This window comes from Schistocerca nitens, chromosome 10 (assembly GCF_023898315.1).
Source record: "Schistocerca nitens isolate TAMUIC-IGC-003100 chromosome 10, iqSchNite1.1, whole genome shotgun sequence".
Classification (NCBI taxonomy): domain Eukaryota; kingdom Metazoa; phylum Arthropoda; class Insecta; order Orthoptera; family Acrididae; genus Schistocerca; species Schistocerca nitens.
The window spans coordinates 213,807,268-213,832,202 of record NC_064623.1 but is presented as its reverse complement, the minus strand read 5'-3'; the positions used below and the strand labels follow the sequence as shown (position 1 = coordinate 213,832,202).

The window sequence follows — 24,935 nt, the reverse complement described above, 5'->3', positions numbered from 1 at the left end:
ATAACTTAACCAATTCTGGGAGTTGGTGACATATTATTTTTTGTAGAGTTTGATTACAAGGAACCATTGCAATGAATGACTATTCAGCTTAATGAAAACTCGTTCTCGGGAGTATACTAAACTTTCAACCTTCAGTGATGCTGTAAATGGGACATCTTAACAGTATACTAGTAAATTTCTATATAAGGACAAATTTCTTTCATACTCCACGTAGTGTTGGAATAGACTTCAGCTCACATTTAGTCTGTATGGTGTACTAAAGATGGAACACTTAGGGCACTGACAGAAAAGAATGCTTTCTTAGGTTTGTAAGATTTCCACTGTCTGGCAGGTAAGTGTTTTGCCTCTGATGGCTTCTGAGAGATAGAAAATTTTAACTATTGTAAAAAAAAGCAAATGCTTAATTGTTGCACATTGGTCAGGGACACACAATAATGGCTTGTTACTTCAGATTGAACTGATAGGTGGGTGTACAAATGAGAAATTTGTAGCAGAACCTCACTATTTTAATGGAGTAAAATTTTGAACTAATGATCAGTTGGGTGTTTGTAGTTTTTTCAGAATGTGAGTTGGGATGGAGTAGTATTCTGACAAAAGGATTAAGTTTTTGTGTGTAAATACTTAAAATTTACTAGATGCCTCTGTCACAGTCTAATATATACGGTCGCGACACTCGCTGCTGTGAAAGTTGTTACCATTTGACAGTTCAAATGACACTAGCGGCCAGAAAGCTCGCCTTCCTCTGACGGCAGATGCGACATTAAAATGTTTGTTTTTTCATTCGTTTTGTACTTTATTTACAAAATAGTTAGTATATTTTTGCGTCACAGGTGTTAGAACAGCGAGTCGTAAATGATCGTGAAATATAAGTAAACAGACCACGAGCTATTGAATGCAGTGACATAAGCTGCAACATTTTCTGGAAGAAATAATTAAGAAGTAGCATACAATCACACTTATTCCACTGAAAGTAAGAGAATACACACTGTATATCCCACATATGAAGTATATAGATGCTCTTCCTTGTGTAAAAATGAAGCGACACATCACTTCTCATTACGTTCTGCTTTGCAGGAAGCCTGCTTCCAAAAGTACAATTTCCATCTTATTCTTTGTGGTGTCAGGCTATCCCAATAAAAAGCATGACTGTTTTAAAACTCTATTATATCCCATTGATACATTTAACGAAAATTACGTGAGTGAGTCAGTCCTAACACTTTACCAACCAAAATGAGCGAACTTCATCACTTTATTTCATCTCTTGCTCCTACAGACTAAGTAGAAGAGCATTACCTTCACAAACAGTCTTAACAGCAGCTTGGTTTCAGCACTGCACCCAGGTGGAAAATTGGGGATTTCCATCACGTTCACAAAGAAAGCACCACAATTACTTATGATGAGCATATTCATCAAAAGTAGAAGTCATCTTAGTCTCACAAAAAGTTAAAAATTCTTTGACATCTTCTGTACAAATAGGCTTCCAAAGTTGCCTTCATAGCTTTTAAAATGACAAACTTTGTCTAACATCTAAGTCTTGGCTGTCATCTAAAAGTACTGTCCTACATTTTTAACAGTCATGGATTGTATGCAATTTCTTCAATACATAACCACACACGTATCTCGTGCTGTTTGCCTCTGAGGTCTGTACAAATTTCCATGACTATCCATAGCTTCTGTGTCTTTAATATTTCCAAATGTCTTGAGGCACTTGTAATGCAGTTCCTTAAGGATACAGGCACTTTAACACTATATGCATTAAATATGTCAAAAATATCGTTTACTTTTCGGTAAAAATCTGCAGTAGCAGATGATGTGGTGCCACAAGTAACAAGTGTCTCAATTCCTGCTGCTACTATTTGACTCAACACACGAACTGCAGTGCTTACCTCGTTTTGAAAATGCTGGCAGTTGGACAGCTGTTTTGGTGAGCTTGGGGGTCAACTTGTACTTCCTTTCACAATGTGCAACTGACAAATGTCCTTCCATGAAGCAGTGCCAACCCATCCTTCATCTGTTGTGCGGATAATGTTATACCTGAATAAATTATTACATATGATTTTTATCAAGTGTGTGGTGTCATAAAAGAGATCTTACTCACTTCGTGTACTAAGCATGGATTAACTGGTGTGATACCCAGTCTGCCTCCACTCCACAAAGTTCGAGCCTTGGTCAGTCACACGTTTTTACAACCAAACCAATCGCTGTGAGTTTGACAACTTCAGAAAATATACACATCAGATGGGTGGCTCCTACTGGTCCTTTGGAGAAATAATATACTAATAGCTGTTTAAAATTTGAGAAGATGCCATTAATCATTATAACTAATGCAGTATTGGCAACCACAGATGTACGTATGAAACCCATGTCTTCAAATCCAATAACACGATCCCTAGAGCTGTCATATATCAAATTTTCCATTGATGACATCTCGTCCATAGACAAATTAAGTTATATCAGTTTCTGGTAACTGCTGCACTTTCTGCTTTAAAAGATGAAATATGTTATTTATCCCACAATTTAATTGTATATCTTCCACATGCCTTTTAAGGTACATACTGATGGAAGGCTAAAACAGTGTGATAAAAAACTGTATGCCTGAGTACTATATTACAACAAATTAAGTGCAAATAATTGTTTCATCTTTCCATCTCATACCACGTTTTCCATTCAGTGGTATACTGATTTGGCTTATCAATAAATCGATAGCATCTTTTTCAAGTACTTGGAACCAATACTTTTTAAAATGAGCTTGTGCTTTTGTACTTCTGTCCTGTGACGTTGTGGTTGCAGTTTACTCTTACGATGGGCACTTTCCTTGTCACGTAGTAGTTTTGTACGAAGTCTAATGACTTGCACGTTTTTACACTTCACACGATTTTCCAACACGCAAATAATTTCACGTAATCTATGCATTTCATCTTCAAAAGATGGTCTGTATTGCAGCTTCCGTTGTTATTTTATGTGTGTCTCGAGTAGGAACACCTGTGGTAGCTGTTTCTTCTGTCAGGAGACAGTCTTATTGTTTTTGCAGTAACACTTTCACGTTTGTATGGCAATTTTCTCTTCGTCACTAGTTGTGGCTTATTCGGCTTGTCAAATAACGTGGGAATTGCATTCCATAACGTCTTCTTTTCCGCACTCATGAACTGGTTTGACTTGAAACGTAAAGCACAAAACTTCACGTTATTGAGCAAATAAGAGACATCTTTTCGCAACAGGTCCTGTCTTCTACTATTTATTAACCATTTCTTGCTCCTGAAAAGAGAAACAAATGCAGTAATTCGGTACAGTTTAGAAAAAAATCATAAATAAAGAGCGGTCTAATGTGATGTTTCATACCTCTCAGGGTCCTTAGGAAACCTGAAGAATGACAAATGTGGTGTCTTCCTCCTATTATTACTGCAATCGATTGCGCAACATACGCTGCCTTTCGTCAAAACCGTGTTAAAAATGAATATAAACGATACTGTTTACATATACTGAATACCGTATTCAGCAGCGTAGATTCTCCACCGCTCGGGGCACTGTTGTTGCGGTGTATAAAAAAAATCAGCGAGTGTGTCGCGACTGTATATTTGAGACTGTGCCTCTGTCACGATTAGATAATGCAAACCTATATTGTACAGGGAGTGGTGTGTTTGTGTTAATGTTAACTTGCATGTGCATTGTTGGATGGTGCACAGGTGGGCTCATGTCCTGAGGAGAGGGGCACTGCTATGGCTGGCAGTGGCCTTGTGGTGGTCAGTGTCTAAATGCTATCAGTTGTTCTCAGTATTTTGTGGATAATATTGTGGAGGACTTTGTGTAAAATCTGTTAAGGCACGGGTTACATTATGATGGTTTCAGAAAATAATTATATAGTCTTCAGTTGCTTACAAAGTAAAATTAGCGTGAAACTTCTCAATTCAAAAATGAGAAACCAACTTCAAAAGGGTGTCTGCATCTGTAGTTGAGGTACTGATGTAGATGTCTGTTGTTTGGAGGATTTGGGGGTGAGGTTCTTGGTGCAGCCAAGGATTTTTTGGTAAGCAGTGGTGTGCTAACATGGCTCTCCATACTGCATCTGCTTCACTAAGGCAGGTGATGACATGGTGGCAAGTAAACATCCTTTGGGCCTTAAAAGCCTTGGTAAGGAGCTAGATTTGAGAAGTGAACCAAAACAACATTTTAAATCTGTTATTGAAGATATTCAGGTTCAGCTGATCAGTCGAGTTTAGTATTAAATTTGTAGTGTCAGAATTGTTCACATGGCCATGTAATGTAGCTGTCAAATGCCAAATGGAAAAAAAGTTGAGGGCACTCACTACTCATCCATATGCATTTGCTGTGCTTTAGTCTCCAGCATAATGTGTCTTGTAATACTTACACTCCATTATGTGAATTGTCTCAGTGGTAGTGTGGAGAGTGTGTGCTCGATTAGATTAGATTAATACTTGTTCCATAGATCATGAATACGACACTTCGTAATGATGTGGAACGTGCCGGTTAATAAAAGATGTCTGTACAAGATATTACATTACACAAAATATTGCATGACACTGATTATTTTTTTATTTTTTTTATTCCCCCCCCCCCCCCTTAATTTATATCTAAAAATTCAGCCAATGAGTAGGAGGAGTTGTCATCTAGAAATTCTTTTAACTTATTTTTAAATGTTAGTTGGCTATCTGTCAGGCTTTTGATGCTGTTTGGTAGGTGACCAAAGACTTTTGTGGCAGCATAATTTACCCCTTTCTGTGCCAAAGTCAGATTTAACCCTGCTTTCTCCTGGTGTTATAGCTATGCACACTGCTATTACTTTTGAACTGGGCTGGATTATTAACAACAAATTTCATAAGTGAATATATATACTGTGAGGATCCCTAGATCCTTAAATAGATGTCTGCAGGATGACCGTGGGTGGGCTCCAGCAATTATTCTGATTACACGTTTTCGAGCAATGAATATTTTTCTACTCAACGATGAATTACCCCAGAATATAATGCCATACGAAAGCAGTGAATGAAAGTAGGCATAGTAAGCTAATTTACTGAGATTCTTATCACCAAAATTTGCAATAACCCTAATAGCATACGTAGCTGAACTCAGACGTTTCAGCAGACCATCAATGTATTGCTTCCAGTTTAACCTCTCATCAATGGACACACTTAAAATTTTTGAAAATTCTCCCTTAGCTACAGATTTCTGTTCAAAGTCTCTATTTATTACTGGAGTTGTGCCATTTACTGTACGGAACTGTATATACTGTGTTTTATCAAAATTTAAAGAGAGTCCGTTTGCTGAGAACCACTGAATAATTTTGTGAAAAACATCATTTACAATTACATCACTTAGTTCTTGGTTTTTGGATGTTATTACTATACTTGTATCATCAGCAAAATGAACTAACTTTGCATATTCATCAATGTGGAATGGTAAGTCATTAATGTATATCAAGAACAGTAAAGGACCTAAGACCGAACCCTGTGGGACCCCGTACTTGCGTAAAACACAGATGCCCAGAGACAATGTGCGCATCCCAGAGTGCCTCTGAGAGCTACAACATGAAGAAGAATCACTTCTCAGCTTTTGGCAAGATCAGTGTGTAGGTTTTTATTTAAATTCAAAAAACATAATGTACAAAATAAACTCTTTATTACTCTCAAACATTACAATAATAAAACATAACATCTCCTTGTACAGCACAATCATTACCTACAATGCCAGGCGAACACAATGAGACTTGTGAATGTTGAACAAGAAATACTTGTGAATGTGAATCTTGATCATAAAATGCGTATGAAAATGATTTATGCTCTTTAAGTACAGATAATGTTGTGTTATATCAAGAGTGCAAATTGAGAAAAGGTTGTGATTGTAAGCTTCCTCATTCAGCTCATGTCACTGCGGAATATTTGCTAAATTGGAATTCTATGGAAGCAGCCTTATATGTACCTCCCATGGCTGCTGTTAACAGTATGCAATAGTAGGCATATGTACATTTACGCTGTTGCTGTTACATTAGTAGTATCATATGGAAGCTCATTGTGAAGATCATTAAGAGATTTAAAATGAGTGAAGTTGCACATTAACTGACAGAAGCAATCATTGGAGGATACCTCTGTAAAGTATACGGATTATGGCTAAAGCTAATCTACTAATGGTAATCATGGGAATTACATGTAGAGTTATTTGTATGTTAAGTGAAAAGTAGTGAATTTGAAAAATTCCAGTGTTTGTTTACTGGCACTAATTTTTTATAATACTTGTAAGCAGACATTCACAAACTTTGCAGATAACAGATTTAAAAAGAAAATTTTAAAATATTTTAATATATGAACAAAAGTTTCTGGTAAATTAGAAGGAACGCCACTAAATTTCGATCTGCTGCTTCCTCAGTTACATTTTATACTTGCTGCTCGTTTTCTATTTCTAGCTTGTTCTTAACTTCATTGTTACTTTTCAAAAACATTACTGTATGTCTTGCAGATTAACCATGAACATTGCTACTAGTATTTTTCCAGTCCTTGACTACATAACCCCATAATTTTTAATAGGGGCGGAGTATAAGGCATGTTTGTACTTTCATTGTGAATTTGTGGAGGTTCTCAATTTTTTTGCTTTACGGGTGGGCAGTTGTTGAACAGTTTTTTGCCAGATTGAGATGCATACACTAAGCAGATTCAGAAGGATGTAGGCTGCAGTAGGTACTGGGAGATGAAGAAGCTAGCACAGGATAGAGTAGCATGGAGAGCTGCATCAAACCAGTCTCAGGACTGAAGACCACAACAACAACATAATATAGAATACATGACAGCTGAATTGAAATGGATCTTTTTTGGGAACCGAAACAATAGCTAAGTGTAAATTTGGGCTTGCATCCAGTGTGTCTTTGAGCCTATTGTCCAATGATTAGTATTATCAGCAGTGTCACTGAAATGTATGGGTGCCTCAGATGATCACCATGGGTTTGTGAAAGGCCTTATTCCTGATAGCGTTTTTGTTACACAACACGTGAACAAAGATGAAGACACACGTTCTGCCCTACACCATTTATGGACTGTAAACTGTAGAAATTTTGGAACGTTCCAGAATATCCTTGTATCCAAACGAGAAATTAGTTTTTGTGGAGCTGCAGCCAGTGATAAAATTGAGTCATTTTGATGCAAAAGTAATGGAGTCAAACTACCTCTTATATGGCACTGACAGGATGACTGAACATTAATTACGTTTAGGATTCAAAATTCCAAGTATTGCTCAAGGCAGGTGCACTCAATACCTATTCAACAGTAGAGCAGTGGGCAATGTGACAACCGTTACAACTGTTGTTGTTGTGGTCTTCAGTCCTGAGACTGGTTTGATGCAGCTCTCCATGCTACTCTATCCTGTGCAAGCTTCTTCATCTCCCAGTACCTACTGCAACGTACATCCTTCTGAATCTGCTTAGTGTATTGATTTCTTGGTCTCCCTCTACAATTTTTACCCTCCACGCTGCCCTCCAATGCTAAATTTGTGATCCCTTGATGCCTCAAAACATGTCCTACCAACCGATCCCTTCTTCTAGTCAAGTTGTGCCACAAACTTCTCTTCTCCTCAATCCTATTCAATACCTCCTCATTAGTTACGTGATCTACCCACCTTATCTTCAGCATTCTTCTGTAGCACCACATTTCGAAAGCTTCTATTCTCTTCTTGTCCAAACTAGTTATCGTCCATGTCTCACTTCCATACATGGCTACACTCCATAAAAATACTTTCAGAAACAACTTCCTGACACCTAAATCTATATTCGATGTTAACAAATTTCTCTTCTTGAGAAACGCTTTCCTTGCCATTGCCAGTCTACATTTTATATCCTCTCTACTTCGACCATCATCAGTTATTTTGCTCCCCAAATAGCAAAACTCCTTTACTACTTTAAGTGTCTCATTTCCTAATCTAATTCCCTCAGCATCACCCGACTTAATTCGACTACATTCCATTATCCTCGTTTTGCTTTTGTTGATGTTCATCTTATATCCTCCTTTCAAGACACTGTCCATTCCGTTCACCTGCTCTTCCAAGTCCTTTGCTGTCTCTGACAGAATTACAATGTCATCGGCGAACCTCAAAGTTTTTACTTCTTCTCCATGAATTTTAATACCTACTCCGAATTTTTCTTTTGTTTCCTTTACTGCTTGCTCAATATACAGATTGAATAACATCGGGGAGAGGCTACAACCCTGTCTCACTCCCTTCCCAACCACTGCTTCCCTTTCATGTCCCTCGACTCTTATAACTGCCATCTGGTTTCTGTACAAATTGTAAATAGCCTTTCGCTCCCTGTATTGTAACCCTGCCACCTTCAGAATTTGAAAGAGAGTATTCCAGTCAACATTGTCAAAAGCTTTCTCTAAGTCTACAAATGCTAGAAACGTAGGTTTTCCTTTTCTTAATCTTTCTTCCAAGATAAGTTGTAAGGTCAGTATTGCCTCACGTGTTCCAACATTTCTACGGAATCCAAACTGATCTTCCCCGAGGTCGGCTTCTACCAGATTTTCCATTCGTCTGTAAAGATTTCGCGTTAGTATTTTGCAGCTGTGACTTATTAAACTGATAGTTCGGTAATTTTCACATCTGTCAACACCTGCTTTCTTTGGGATTGGAATTATTATATTCTTCTTGAAGTCTGAGGGTATTTCGCCTGTCTCATACATCGTGCTCACCAGATGGTAGAGTTTTGTCATGACTGGCTCTCCCGAGGCCATCAGTAGTTCTAATGGAATGTTGTCTACTCCCGGGGCCTTGTTTTGACTCAGGTCTTTCAGTGCTCTGTCAAACTCTTCACGCAGTATCTTATCTCCCATTTCGTCTTCATCTACATCCTCTTCCATTTCCATAATATTGTCCTCAAGTACATCGCCCTTGTATAAACCCTCTATATATTCCTTCCACCTTTCTGCTTTCCCTTCTTTGCTTAGAACTGGGTTGCCATCTGAGCTCTTGATATTCATATAAGTGGTTCTCTTCTCTCCAAAGGTCTCTTTAATTTTCCTGTAGGCAGTACCTATCTTACCCCTAGTGAGACAAGCCTCTACATCCTTACATTTGTCATCTAGCCATCCCTGCTTAGCCATTTTGCACTTCCTGTCGATTTCATTTTTGAGACGTTTGTATTCCTTTTTGCCTGCCTCATTTACTGCATTTTTATATTTTCTCCTTTCATCAATTAAATTCAATACTTCTTCTGTTACCCAAGGATTTCTATTAGCCCTCGTCTTTTTACCTATTTGATCGTCTGCTGCCTTCACCACTTCATCCCTCAGAGCTACCCATTCTTCTTCTACTGTATTTCTTTCCCCCATTCCTGTCAATTGTTCCCTTATGCTCTTCCTGAAACTCTCTACAACCTCTGGTTCTTTCAGTTTATCCAGGTCCCATCTCCTTAAATTCCCACCTTTTTGCAGTTTCTTCAGTTTCAATTTGCAGTTCATAACCAATAGATTGTGGTCAGAATCCACATCTGCCCCTGGAAATGTCTTACAATTTAAAACCTGGTTCCTAAATCTCTGTCTTACCATTATATAATCTATCTGATACCTTTTAGTATCTCCAGGATTCTTCCAGGTATACAGCCTTCTTTTATGATTCTTGAACCAAGTGTTAGCTATGATTAAGTTATGCTCTGTGCAAAATTCTACCAGGCGGCTTCCTCTTTCATTTCTTCCCCCTAGTCCATATTCACCTACTATGTTTCCTTGTCTCCCTTTTCCTACTGACGAATTCCAGTCACCCATGACTATTAAATTTTCGTCACCCTTCACTACCTGAATAATTTCTTTTATCTCGTCATACATTTCATCTATTTCTTCATCATCTGCAGAGCTAGTTGGCATATAAACTTGTACTACTGTAGTAGGCATGGGCTTTGTGTCTATCTTGGCCACAATAATGCGTTCACTATGCTGTTTGTAGTAGCTAACCCGCACTCCTATTTTTTTATTCATTATTAAACCTACTCCTGCATTACCCCTATTTGATTTTGTATTTATAACCCTGTAATCACCTGACCAAAAGTCTTGTTCCTCCTGCCACCGAACTTCACTAATTCCCACTATATCTAACTTTAACCTATCCATCTCCCTTTTTAAATTTTCTAACCTACCTGCCCGATTAAGTGATCTGACATTCCACGCTCCGATCCGTAGAACGCCAGTTTTCTTTCTCCTGATAAGGACGTCCTCTTGAGTAGTCCCCACCCGGAGATCCGAATGGGGGACTATTTTACCTCCGGAATATTTTACCCAAGAGGACACCATCATCATTAAATCATACAGTAGAGCTGCATGTCCTCGGGAAAAATTACGGCTGTAGTTTCCCCTTGCTTTCAGACGTTCGCAGTACCGGCACAGCAAGGCCGTTTTGGCTAATGTTACAAGGCCAGATCAGTCAATCATCCAGACTGTTGCCCCTGCAACTACTGAAAAGGCTGCTGCCCCTCTTCAGGAACCACATGTTTGTCTGGCCTCTCAACAGATACCCCTCCGTTGTGGTTGCACCTACGGTACGGCCATCTGTATCGCTGAGGCACGCAAGCCTCCCCACCAACAGCAAGGTCCATGGTTCATGGGGGGGCCCGTTACAACTATGGAAAGGGATATTTGACCTCTGAGACTTGCATTACAAAATCTACAACATGGTTAAAGTAATACATTTGTATTTTCCATTTGTTTTTGTCACATACACATTTCAAGCCTTACCTTGAAAGTGCAACACATTACTGTTTTGGATACAAAAGTTGCATTTTCATCCAGAAATGTGGTTTCTCAAGTTCCTAACATTTAATGTATTTCCCATGTTTGTTTCTGAATGTTGAAATTGCACTCAGCTGATTATTGGTATTTTTTGTGCACATTTTATGCAGACTGTCCTGTTATTTGTTGTTTCCTGTTTGTCGTTTCATTTGCCAGCGAAAGAATGAATGTTTGCATTTCAGGTAATTTTTGATTATTTGATTGTAGATGATCTACACATTTATAGCTACCACGTTTAGGATAAAGTAAAAATGTGTATCGGCTATGTCCTACAAGCAACTGTAGCTGAATAGTCATTCCAGGTGTCCACACCATACTTTGTGGCATGACAGAAAGTAATGTTTTCTGGTTAATATGATAACAACACATTTACAGTTAAAAATAAAAAACAGAACCCACTGATGATAGCACAAAAGTGCTGAAACATGTATGGGTGAAACAAAAGAAAAAAGGTGTCTTGCATAAGGCGGAACTTCTCATCCCATTTTCTTTGCAAGCACGGAGACAACAAGAAGAACTGCACCACAAGATGATTATTTTCTGGTTCCTTCCTCCTTTGCCAAGGATGTAGTTTGCTAAATTAGACATACTTTTCGTTACAATTGATTCGTGGTGAGGAGTCATCTAGGATCTAGAACATATCAGAAGAACAAGAATTCACAATTAATATTTCCAATGAAAACAAATATTCTGAAGTATCTTCCTCAGATCCAAGTGGAAGGCTTTGCATGGATGTGGAATGAGTAATAATTTCGTTTATGAGGTGATAAATACTAAATAGAAAAATCATTTTACAACACTTACTTACAATGATCACATTACTGCACCCAATTTGTACAGAAACCAGATTGTACTAATATACTTCCATTATTCTCTCTCTCTCTCTCTCTCTCTCTCTCTCTCTCTCTCTCTCTCTCTCACTCACTCTCAATGAGTTGCGCAAAAAAAGTCCCATATGGCCATGGAATGAAAGTAAGTGTAATATGCCCGCATTTTTTCACTTTTATATTCCCTACGACTTAACAACAAATGAACTGCAAATAGAGATTTGTTTAGGCTCCTTGGCAGTTCTGTGGTATGCCCCTTCAAAGTGAATTTATTAATAATCAGTAATACCAAGAATTTATCACTGTCAACTTTATGTGTCTATTTATCATATTTTACACATACTGGTGGGAAACATCTTAAAAGTTCTGAACTGCATTTTGTGAGTGTCGTTGTTTTTTTTTTTCATTAACTGATTGAAGACTACACTTCATTAGCTATTTATTCCAATGTTTATATAATCTGCAAACAAAACTTTTCTGACATGTCCAAAAGAACAGACACCATATCCATATAAGTATTTAGTTCTGGCAATACCTGCCATGACCTCCTCCTCTGCAGATGCACACATATTCCCCGAACCCTTATGGGACTTGGTAAGATTGTCTTCCATGAGTAATGAGTGTGATGGGGTGGGACACTACGAATGTAGTGTGTGGACATACAAGGTGAGAATGTGGGTCTCATGGGGGGCGAGTGCGAGATAGTCCCTGTAGTTGCACTATCCTCTGTGCCCTTGGTGGCTCAGATGGATAGAGCGTCTGCCATGTAAGCAGGAGATCTCGGGTTCGAGGCCCGGTCGGGGCACACATTTTCACCTGTCCCTGTTGATACATATCAACGCCCGTCAGCAGCTGACGATATTAATATAATTCTAATTTAAAATTGTGGTTATTGCACATCCAAAAGCAGTACTTTTTAGCAGTCCTTAAAATGGGACAAGAAAAAGGTTTATCTAATATTGATATGGTAAAGTAACTTGCAATCTAAGTAGGTTTTGTGGTTTGAAGTCTGTGGGTTTACCAAGTTAACTGTTTCAATACTTTCAGTTTAATTTTTCTTGAAGCAGTTTCTTCCTCTTTTGCTATTCTGTTGCCTTTCAACTAACTCTCTCTTACTGCCCTGCCATAGATTTATTTAAAGTGGATTACATTTTTAAATTAGAATTATCTGGTCCAAGCTGCCTGAGATGGTGGTCATGTGTGCATGAGGTTTGCAGGCTTGCATGGATGTGTATGTTTTCTTTTTTGAAGAAGGCTTTGGCTGAAAGCTAAATGTGTAACAGTCTTTTTGTAGTACCTGTCTGGAACTCCACATGTCGTCTTCACAGTGAGTAGCAATTCATCCTTTTCCTAATATTGTTAATTATACTGATCTCTTGTAGGTCAGACATATAAAAAAGGTTAATAAAAGCAGATCCCATCTTGTCTACTTCAAAATAAAGCAATACAGTTATTTTATTGTTTGAAAACACATTGGAACAAAATGAACCCTTACCTTTTTATAAGGATTAATAGAGTTGCTTAGACACATCCAGAAACAATAAAATACAACAAAATATGGTAATTTATTATTACAATTTTTCTTTATGTATTGTCAAGGTGCTTTGGACATGGGATTTTCCAACTTTTCTTTCCTCTTATAAGTAATGGTTGGGTTTCTTATATCTTTTATAGTGGAGGTTAAGTACTATAAGTCACCGAGCACAGAAGTACTTATGACAGAGATTAAATACTTCAACTTGCCGTGTATATACATTCATATGATAGTGGTGAAATACTATAACTGACCAAAGGCCTAAAGACCGATGACTAGGACTAAATTACTTTTGATGATTATTACATGTTGTTACTTGATCTCCACTGTCTACTGGTAGGGGTATTGTTAGGATCATTTTAATGATGAAATTAGGCAAGGGCTAGGCAGTTGCTAGTATGTAGATAATACAAGCTCTGAAAGTGAAGGGATGAAATATTAAGAGAAGGCATAACTTCAAACTCGCATACTCCTTAAGGTTTTGAAAACAAATAATACAGGGTTATTCAAACTGATCTAGGCACTTTCAATTGACTGTAAAAAATGTTTATATTGAGGTGACATATTACGTAATTATTTGTTTGGGAACAGCAACTCAGTACAATTTTTTGTTAGAATGATCTCCAGCAACATGGCTGCCAGAGCAACTCAGAAAGAATTTTGCGTGATTTAATTCTGCAAGAGTGAGTCTGCAACTACATACAAATGCATAACTGTTCCTACAAACGCTTGTTGCCACGGTTTCATTTGCAGGCATTTTCTCAGCACTGTCCAAATAGTTGGTTGTGGAATTCCTGGATTGTGGCTGGTCTTAGGCACGGATTTTTGTAGGCTTGTGAGGAATGTTCCATTCAGCAGTTTGTTTCTCAGATTTCATTGGCTGCCCAGAACATTTGGTTGTACGAAGACATCATGTTTCCTTGAACTTTGTACTTAGTTGTAAATGGATTGTCTGGTAGGAGCTTTGTTAAACATGGTCCTGAATTGTTAGGGCCAGTAGCGAACTAGAAATTCCATACACAATTGTTTTGGCTATGCTGAGAAAATGCCTGCAGATGAAACTGCAGCAACAAATGTCTGTGGAAACAATTTTGCGTTGATTTGCAGTTGCAGACTCGCTCTTGCAGAACTCCACTACGCAAAACACCTTCTCCATTTACCTGGCAGCCATGTTGCTGGAGATCCTTGTAACAAAGAAAACTTCTTGAGTTTCTGTTTCTATACCCATAAAACGTAATACCTTACCTCAAAGCAAACATTTTTTTACAGTCACTTGAAAGTGTCTTGATAATTTTGAATAATCTGTATGTTCTAGCTAGGAGAGGATAATGTATCAAAATAAATGAAATAATATTTTAAGGTAGCATATAGGAGTGCAGATTTAACACTCATTACCATACTGTACTAAAACGATCAATGGTCCAAAATGTGGCAATGTAAGTAACAAACTGTATTTAATACCAGCACTGAGATACCAAATGAAAAGAAATATAACCATGAATGTAAATTTAGGGGAGTGTGGAATGTAAGTGTATAATGACCAGGAAGAGTCGAAAGGTTAAGAAGCAATACCTTCATTTAAATGAACAGGGAAATAGGGTAGGATGCTTCACATATTGGTGAATGTTTGTGATACAGTGCACCTGATACACTGATTGTGTTGGAGAGTAAATGGTAGGTGGACCCATTGAAGGGATGGCCTATGCCTATGTCGGGTGAGTCCACAGAAGGAATGACCTGAACCATACTAGGGGAAGAAAATTTGTGAAGGGACACTAGTGTGTTAAGTTGAAAGGTAATTAAGAAGTATACACCCATAGAAGAGGGTGTAGAAGCAAGTAATTGTTCACATTCGTGAATGGTTCTCAAATGTGGATCAATTTAGAGAGACTTACCTGGTGAATGTCAAAGGAGGACAGCAGTGTTTCCGTGTATGCTTGACTTAATAAATGTCTAGGACTTGCAATTATCAATTGCAGATTGAATTTACAGATCAGCATATAGCTCCTTGGGTACACAAAGCAAGGACTAAACAATGGCAACTTCAGGTAGGAATATTAACAGTGCAGGAAAAGACAGATTGCTACTTACTATAAAGAGGAAACATTAAGTTGCAGACAGGCATAATTAAAAGGCACTATTGCTGTTGTTCAGCTCTGAGAAGTCTGTGAATCCCCATGACTTGTTGATAATTCTTCTTATGACTGTAGAAGAGCTCAGTTTCTACTGAAACCAGGACTCTTTAACAATGATTTTAGGAAGGCTTTTGTATAAACGTTATTGTTATAATCTTATGGTTGTTGGTATTCCTTGACCCCACGGTTCATGCCATTAGACTCTTTGCTGCCTTTAATTACTTCACATGTTTTGACACTAAGTACAGTTCTAATGCTCTTGGGACAGAATGGAGCCAACACGGAATACTTCAGATAACTAACAGAACATGCAAAACAAGACTTGCTCCTTAACAAATCATCTTACATATATAAACTTTTAAGTTCATGTTTACCTTCAATCTAAAAAAATTCTTTATTTTCTAACACTTTGACTGCAAAAGCGTGGAAAATCTGTTACCCTCATTGTGTAGAAAATGCTTCTTGCCTTGCTCTTGTCCAAGCAACATTAGTTTTTAAAAAGGACTGTCAACTGACATTGTACATGAAACTATGAATTGAGACACAATGTTGTGTAAGAGAAAGTGCCAATATAGAAGGTTTAAAGTTCAGTCTTTCCCATCATTCAAATTAATTGGAAGACAATTAACAATTTCTTTCGCAGCCATCCACACACAAGGAGATGAAGTCCTGTGAAGAGTGATGCACAATACTTGGGCGGATTTGACTATCGTGGCCACCTTGGAAAACATCAACAAAGAGAAATGTACTAAAAACTAACATTGGACATCAGAGGATTACAGATCTCCCAAAGGAAATGTAACATTCTTACCACACCAAAACCCTTCCATGTTGCATTTCAGACTATCCTGATTTAGTTTTTTCAAGATTTCCCTAAATCATTCCAGGCAAATGTTGGGATGTTTCTTTTGAAAGCACATGGCCGATTTTCTTCCCCATCCTTGACTCAGCCCGAATTTGTGCTCTATATCTAATTACCTCGCTATGTCGATGGGACATTAAACACTAATCTTTCTTCCTTTAGAGTCTAAGCCATTGTCTGTGGTATCACTATTTTTAATCACCACCACCACCACCATCATCGTCTTCTTTTCTGGTATCATCATCTTCATTTGTAAGCCTACTGGGATGTTTTCCTTCCTGACACCCCCCCCCCCCCCACCTCCCCTCCCCCCAAAGTATGTCATCTTGTGGGCTGTCCATAACAATGGATATGTGGCACTTTTGACTCATTTCATAATGAGTTAACTTGATGTTCCACTAGCCTGGAAGACAATCAACTGGCCCAACATGAATATTGAGGGTTTCTTTATCATCCCACCTGGAGTGAGGGTATAGTCTTCTCAAAGAGGCCATTCACTGTAAAACTGCCTGAGGTGAGCCTTAAAAGGTCTGTTTCCATTATTTGATGTTGTGAGATCATGCTGCCAGGCATTATTACCAGGTGTAAGTTGTTCTTTGCCAACTGGTGCTTTACTTCATGGGTGAGATATTCCCTGAATGACCCCAGCACCAACATTTCCCTTCAGTTAAGTAGAGAGCATGGTATTCTGTACCAAACAACCTTAAACCAATCTTGCATGAAGTCATTTGTCATCCAACCCCTTTCTTGGTATCTGAAGATAAGTCCTGCAGGCAATTTTTTTTTCAGTATCATTTTCCTGCAAAAAAATCATGCATGGGGGGGGGGGGGGGGGGGACTTCTTCCTATCTGTTAGTGCATGCAGAATTATTGCTATTATCACCTTTTTAATGCCAGAACTTCTTAAAGAAAAACTTTAAATGCCATCCACATTGATAGAACATTTGATGACAAACCAAAAGAAACAGGTGTCCTTATGGCCTAGAAAATAGTCATGTCATTTCCATTCATTGATTATATTGTCATGTTACAAGCAGCTGGTTCAACTGCCACCAGGCGGACTGAATCTAACAGGTTAGCTGTGGCTTGGTGTGAATGTTTGTTGGGGCGGCCAGTTGTCAGATGGACTGTGACAGGTGAGCTGAGTGCACATAAAGGCGGCTAGCGAGCCGTGAGGACCAGCAGTCACCAGGGTTTCCCAGGCGAAAAGAGGATTGTGTTCCAGTGGCGAATGTGGAGGGGGCTGTATTTGAGATATTGTCACTAATGTCATTTTAATAAAATATGTCAAAGACTTACAAGCATGCTAAAAAGAAACCAATGACATCTTTGGAACCATAACAATGCAACAAGCTCATTGAATATAAACCCTTGTTTGAAGTTTTAACAGTTAAAAGGTATTAACATTGTAAGCATTATTGTTTATTATAAACTGTAACAGCTGAACCCATCATGAAAGTCACACTTATGAAACACAAGATGAAAGAGGATAATACCAGCAATATGATGAGCAGGTTACTTTTCTAATTAAACAAACATACAAAAAATGTTATAAGCAGTTTAGTTTATTTATGTAAATAGTACCATAACTACGGAATTCTCCACAGAGAGACAAAGGATGTTATCAGCATGAGTTTCCTTCTTTGATATTCCAGTACCTCTCAATGCATATTTAACTATAGTTGTGGTTTATAAAATAGATGAAGTCAGCATTTTGGCTTAAGTGCTGGGTGTGGCACTTTATATGTTTGAGATTTGTCTGAAATTGTTAAATCAATGTGGAAGTGATTTTAAAAGAGGTTGCAAACTAACCAAGGAAATTTTCTATGTGTTTTATCACAAGAGTGTATATAAAATTGCTGTGAAAGTTATGAATGGTGGTCAGGATGAAAGTATCTGCACCGAACTGAGGAGTAGTCATGTGACCAAATCTTTAAATAAGTATGCACAAAGAGCTCATGGTCTTTCATCTGTTGTCTCGCGTCTAGAGATTTTGATGTAGTTTTTTCATGGGTTTGTATGGAGTAAGTAAAGTTATGGGCAGTGTGTATGCCGCGAGTGTTTCTTTTGTGTAGTGAGGCTTAGAGTAATCATGGGCATGTGTGATAACTTGTAAATCTTGAGACTCTGATTTCAGTCTTTATAGCCAGTTTAGTTAGTGAAGAGTGATGAGGTCTTTCACTAATGACTTTAGTTTCTGTTGTATATCCTTGCAATTGCGAACTTGTAAAGACTTGTGGTTTAACGGATTTATGTTGTTATGGGCTTGAACTGATTTAATTGGATAGCACTGACAGCTATAAAATTTATATTCATCGGGAATGTTAAAGTGCAGGCTAGTAAACATCAAGATATAGTTCAGGTTTTTGACAGTTTATTAATCTGATGCACTTTATTATTTAGCACATGTTGCTGGGCTTAAATGCTATGTCTGCACAAAGTAATTCCAAATTTTGCACTACTGATAGATACTGAACAGTTATTCTATGTGGCCACCATTCACATATATTGTGCATTTCTGAAAAATAAAAGGGATCTATATCAAAGTAAAAATCAGTTTGTTTTGAGCAGTATTTTTATCCTTCAGGATTTCATCCAACAGATCCAATCTCAGTTCATCTATTATTAAATTAGTAGTAGTAGTAGTTTATTCATCCAGAGGCAATGTACATTGCATGGATTTCGTCAAAAAATACATAATATATATATATATATACACACACACATATAGGGTGAACAATACTATACAAAATACAGATGTGCATAGTAGACTACATAACATCAGACCACATTGAAATAGCATGTACAACTTTGATTATTTACATTGATGTATGAGAAAGACTTTTTACATGGAATGCACAGTTGATATTTAGATATAGCACTTTTGTACATATTATTTATTTAGATCACAGCAACAGTCAGATAAAAATTACTATTGGCACAGAGTACATAAATATAATTGTTTAGTATGAAGCTATTCCAGGTATTCTTTTACACTATAATAGCAGTTGGTCATTAGAAATTTGAATACTGCTTCTTTAAATGAAGACAATTTTTTTATTTCTTTTATCTTTACCGGTAGTTTGTTATACAATCTGCTTCCTTGTATGTTTGTTTGTTTCTGCGCCAAAGCCTTGTTAACTCTTTTTATATGAATGTCATTGCACTTTCTTGTGTTGTAAGTATGTAGATCCGAGTTGGATTGGAAATTGTTAATATTTCTTTTTACATTAATTACGCTTTTCTGTATATAGAGGCACGGTAGGGGTAGAATATTCAGCTGTTTAAATAATTGCTTTGAAGGAGTTAGCCTTGAACTGTTGGTAATTATTCTAACAGCTCGTTTTTGTAGAGTGAAGATGGTTTTGAGATTTTTCTTACTATGACCCCAGAAGGTGAGGCCATAGGTAATAGCAGAATGTATACAAGCAAAGTAAACAGCTCTGCTACATTCCCTACGACATACAAAGCTAATAACATGTAAAGCAAAGCAAGCAGAGCTTAACTTATGCGAGAGATACAGGATATGGGATTTCCAGTCTAAATTTTCGTCTATATGTACACCTAAGAATTTTGTGGTAGCAACTCTCACAATTTCTTTATTTTGTATTCTGAGATCTAGATCAGAATGTGACTTTGCTTTCCTGTAATGGATATAATTAGTTTTAGAGATATTTATGGTTAATTTGTTCACTTCAAACCAATTTCGCAAATATTCTATAACTCTGGTTGCAGATGTTGGCAATACCCGGTTTATGTCAGTTACTACAATGTTTGTGTCATCCGCAAACAGGGTTATATGAGTACCATTTACTGGAATCTTGATATCATTTATGTAAAGAAGAAATGGGAGAGGTCCTAGAACACTCCCCTGCGGTACCCCAATTGGCACAGTCTGAATATCTGATCTGTAAACAATACTTTGGTTTTTACTGTTTGTTGTTGCAATTTCTACTACCTGTTTCCTATTATGGAGATATGACTGAAACCACTTTTTAGCTACTCCTCGTATACCGACATATTCTAATTTGTCTAGCAGGATATCATGTTGGACAGTATCAAATGCCTTTGAGAGGTCCAAATTTATTCCTATTGTACTGTTGTTCTTATCTAGCCCCGTTACAATGTTTTCAATGAATTGGGTGATGGCTGACTCTGTACTCATTCCTTTGTGAAAGCCATGTTGGTTTACAGACAATAGATTGAATTTCTCGAGGTAATTTGTAATTCTGTTTTTCATAACTGTCTCTATTACTTTTGAAAATACCAATAATAAAGCTATTGGTCTATAGTTTCCCACTTCATGTATATTGCCCTTTTTATACAATGGTTTTACTTTTGCAATTTTTAATCGTTGTGGAAAGACACCTTCTGAAAATGATATGTTTATGATGTGTGAGAGTGGGTCTAATATGACACTAGCACATCTCATAATGACTGAGCAAGGTATCTCGTCAATCCCTGAGGACATTTTATTCTTCATTGTTTTTATTATTCGATTAACTTTCAATTTGTTCATGGGAGGTAGCAATAATGAATTAACACTTTGTTCTGGGATTGATGTTCTACTAATCTTAGAACAATTTTTACTCAGATTGATTGGACTATTTATAAAGTAGTTATTAATGTAATTTGCTAAAGTAAGATTTCTGACTAGCACACCTTGATCATCTTTTAAAACAAAGTCATCTGGATTTCTAACATTTTTGCTTGGGCCTATTTCTTTTTTTACTACATTCTATATAGCTTTCGATTTATTTGCTGACCCAGCAATTACACTGTCATTCTGCATTGTCTTGGATTTTTTGATCACCTTCCTGTAAATTTTCTTGTATGTCTTAACATAATCTGTGAAGTGTTCATCTTTGTTATCTTTTTTGAGTTGACTGATATGTTTTAGTGTTTGACTAGATACTCTAATAGCAGGTGTTATCCACTGGCTTGTGTTCCTAGGCATGACATTGATCTTTGTGAGCTTTTTTGGGAAACACATCTCAAATAGGGACATGAATGTACTAGAAAAAGCATTGAAAGATTCCTCGGTTATTGTTTGTGCAAAGACATCTTCCCAGGTTTCATTAGCTAACAACTGGATGAAAGTATTCACTTTTTCTGTATAGAAGTGCCTTTTGTATCCCTACTTATATTTTACTGCCTTGGGGATAGAGTAATTTATGTATGTTAATAGTGTATTGTGATCCGAAAGACCTAAGTTTACGTTTAGTGGCTAAGTGATACCATTCTCCATATTTGTGAAAATATTTGCTAATGTGTCTCACAGTTAGTATGGGGTTTGGTATAAACATTAATATATTGAGTTGCTGAGCTATAGACTGTTGGTGTACGGCCACGTCTTATTGACGACGATGAGCCATGCTCAAACTTAAGGCCGTACATTGCCCAGATGCTGGTGGAACTTACTACTGTGTCATAACTGCTTGTATCAAAAGGGATACATGACATGAGGACTAGGAACAAGAACCCTGCAAGTATCATAGTAATATGACACTAATATGTAAGTAGATTTTCATCAAACACTTGCAGAAAATTGCTGAGCTGGCATTGTTCTGAATTGTATCATAAGCCTGGCCATAATCATCACCCTCACACACTAACCAGTACTTGCTTTGAATTTTATAATGCATGCAGTTGGAAAATTCCTCTTTATCTCCATAACATTCATTTAGATAATTTCTCAAGTAATTGTGAAGCCTTCATTGCGTTTCTCTTCACATACTCAATGACCTGATGCTGAAATTCATGAAACCTTCCCCTGCTTTGGTTCTCCAAAAATTCAGCATTTAGAAATGGCATTCTTTAACTTACTCTTTATCTGATGCCACCTAGCAACACTAGCTTCTGTGACACTGAATTTTCTTCCTGATGCATAGTTTTTTGTAGCTTCTGCTTCATGAATCAACATTAACTTAAAATTATATATAAAAACAAAGATGAGGTGACTTACCGAACGAAAGCGCTGGCAGGTCGATAGACACACAAACAAACACAAACATACACACAAAATTCTAGCTTTTGCAACCAACGGTTGCCTCATCAGGAAAGAGGGAAGGAGAGGGAAAGATGAAAGGATGTGGGTTTTAAGGGAGAGGGTAAGGAGTCATTCCAATCCCGGGAGCGGAAAGACTTACCTTAGGGGGAAAAAAGGACAGGTATACACTTGCGCACACACACACATATCCATCCACACATACAGACACAAGCAGACATATTTAAAGACATATTTAACTTAAAATTAGTGTGATATTGTCTGACCGAACCAACTGTGTACTATGATCTCAGAGTTGTACATTTCTTAACAAAGTCACAGCTATAATTTGTATTCATTATTGACTGCTACAGTTTACAATTTTTACAGCACTGAAAATATTACTACACTGAACAGCAACTATATATTGTCTACTCAACTCCCTACAGCTGAATAAGCAGAAATCGTATCATTTTGGATTAATACTGTACCAAATCTTAAAAATTATCAGTGATGTAGAACAGCAGCAGGTTTAGCAACATTGATGAAGCTCATGTTCCACTCACACCACATTTCAGTTGTTCTGTGTGACCACAATGTTAGCAATAATTGCTCTCTTCCTATTATTATTTGTCCAACTCATGGGTAGTTCTATTCTGACTACAAATGGGTTCAGGCTAATGGCAATTTAAACATGATACATGTATATAAAAAGCCAAAGTACACTGTATACATTCCCTCTGTAGACAGCATGGCAAAATTTGCTTGCTCCTCACCACTTCCCTCCTCCCACTCATACTAGTGCTCAGCCAAGCTGGTGTCATGGTTCCCCCTGCAACTCTTCCAGATTGTACATATAAATGTGTGTGTGCCTCAACTGCCAAAGCTTTATCTGCAAATGTGAGATGACCACTATATTAATCTATGAGTGTAAGATGACCCAGTATTTTTTGAATGCTGAATCTGGGGAAAAGCTCATCTTACATTCAGGTAAATATGCTAGGTCTTTTGTATTAACCTTTCGTGTGTAGATTTATGGAGGAATTTCAAGATTCTTTGTATAATCTTATTTCCTCAGGTTTTAACAATTGGACATGTTTAATTAAATTTATGAATAAATATTTACAACAATGTGGAAAGGACATTGTGCTAGTCACCACATGGAGGAGGTACTGAGTCACTGAAAATGAAAAAGAATGCTAGAAATATTTCAGCATGTGGACAAAGTCCTTCTTGGAATTATAAAACTCTCTCACATTCACTCAAATGCAATTCACTCACACAACCTCGGTCTCCAGGTACTAAGCTTGACTGTGGCAATGTCCGACATGAATGCTAATCAAGCTGGGGTGAACACTATGGATAAGGAAGAGTGGGGGGGGGGGGGGGCAGGGATAGTGGGGCAGGGGTGGGGGAAGATGCTAGTGCTGCCTGTGAGAGTGCAGAGGGATGTGGTGGAAACAGGATAGGGCTGCTAGATGAAGGATTCAGTGGCTGTACTGTGGGGAGGGGTAGAGGAAGGGGAGAATACAGATGTAGACAAGAGGAAAAGACCATATAATGCCTTACAGAGGTAGAACCATATGTGGTACTAGAGTGGGAACAGGGAAAGCAATAGGCATTTGAAGGACAGTTACTAGCAAAGGTTAAGGACAAGGGGGTTATGAGAATGAAGGATATGTTGGAGGGAGAATTCCCACCTGTGCAATTTGAAAAAGATGGTTTTGGTAGCTGACCATTCATGAGGACAGACATCTTGTTGTAGTCAGGTCCACACAGAATGCTGTACTGTGGTGACAGCTAAGTTTTTAGATCACATGGCTGCTTTCACAGGTGGCCCTGCCTTTGGCAGGATAAGAAATGCCTGTGACAGAACTGAAGTAGGTGTGATAGTTGTAGGATGTATGGGACAGACATTGCATCTAGTCTATCATAATTTCATAATTTGGGTGGGTAGGAGGAATACTACTGTATGAGGGGCAGGCAGGATGTTTCTCATTTCAGGACGTGATGAGACCTTGCTGGAACTCTGGCAGAGAATGTGACTGAATCGCTCAAGTCGTGGGAGGTATTATGTCACAAGAGGAGTGCTCCTATGTGACTGGACAGTGGCTATATGGGGGAAACAGATGTCTTTGTAGTTGTATGAGTGGCAGCTGTCGAAGTGGAGTTTGATGGGTTTGATGTGGACTTGATGTAGCCACCCTTGAAGTGAAGATCGACATTAAGGAAGGTGGTTTACTGGGCTGAGAAGGGCCACATGAAGCAAATTGGGAAGAAGGCATTGGGATTCTGGAGGAATTTGGGCAGAGTGTCCCAACTTTCAGTCCAGATTGTGAAAATGTTATTAATGAATCTGAATCAGGAGAGGAGTTTGAGAGGTTTGGGATTCTGGGTGGTTAGGAAGGATTCCTCTAGATGGCCCTTGAACAGATTAACATAGGATAGTGCCATGTGTGTGTACATTGCTGTACCATGGATTTGTTCATAGGTGATGCCTTCAAAGGGGAAGTAATTGTGGGTTGAGGATGTACTTGATCATGGTAACCAGGAAGAAAGTTGTAGGTTTAGAGTCAGTCAAGCATTGAGAAAGCTAGCCTGCAATAGCAGCATGGCCATGAGAATTGGGATGCTAGTGTAGAGGGCAGTGGCACTGACAGTGCCAAGCAGGGAACTTGTTGGTAAAGGAACAGGAACTGTGGAGAATCGATGGAGGAAATGGTTGGCGTCTTTTTATGTAGGGAGGTATGTTATGTGTAATACGATGAAGGTGTTGATCCACAAGAGCAGAGATTCTCTCTGTGGAGGTACACTAACAA

The 24,935-nt window shown here is 38.0% G+C and overlaps 1 protein-coding gene across 2 annotated transcripts in view; it reads right to left on the bottom strand.

The window, feature by feature from the left end:
• LOC126210406 (speckle-type POZ protein-like) overlaps positions 1 to 24,935 on the bottom strand; it is a 517,155-nt gene that overhangs the window by 118,424 nt on the left and 373,796 nt on the right. The gene's annotated exons all lie outside the window — the stretch shown is intronic.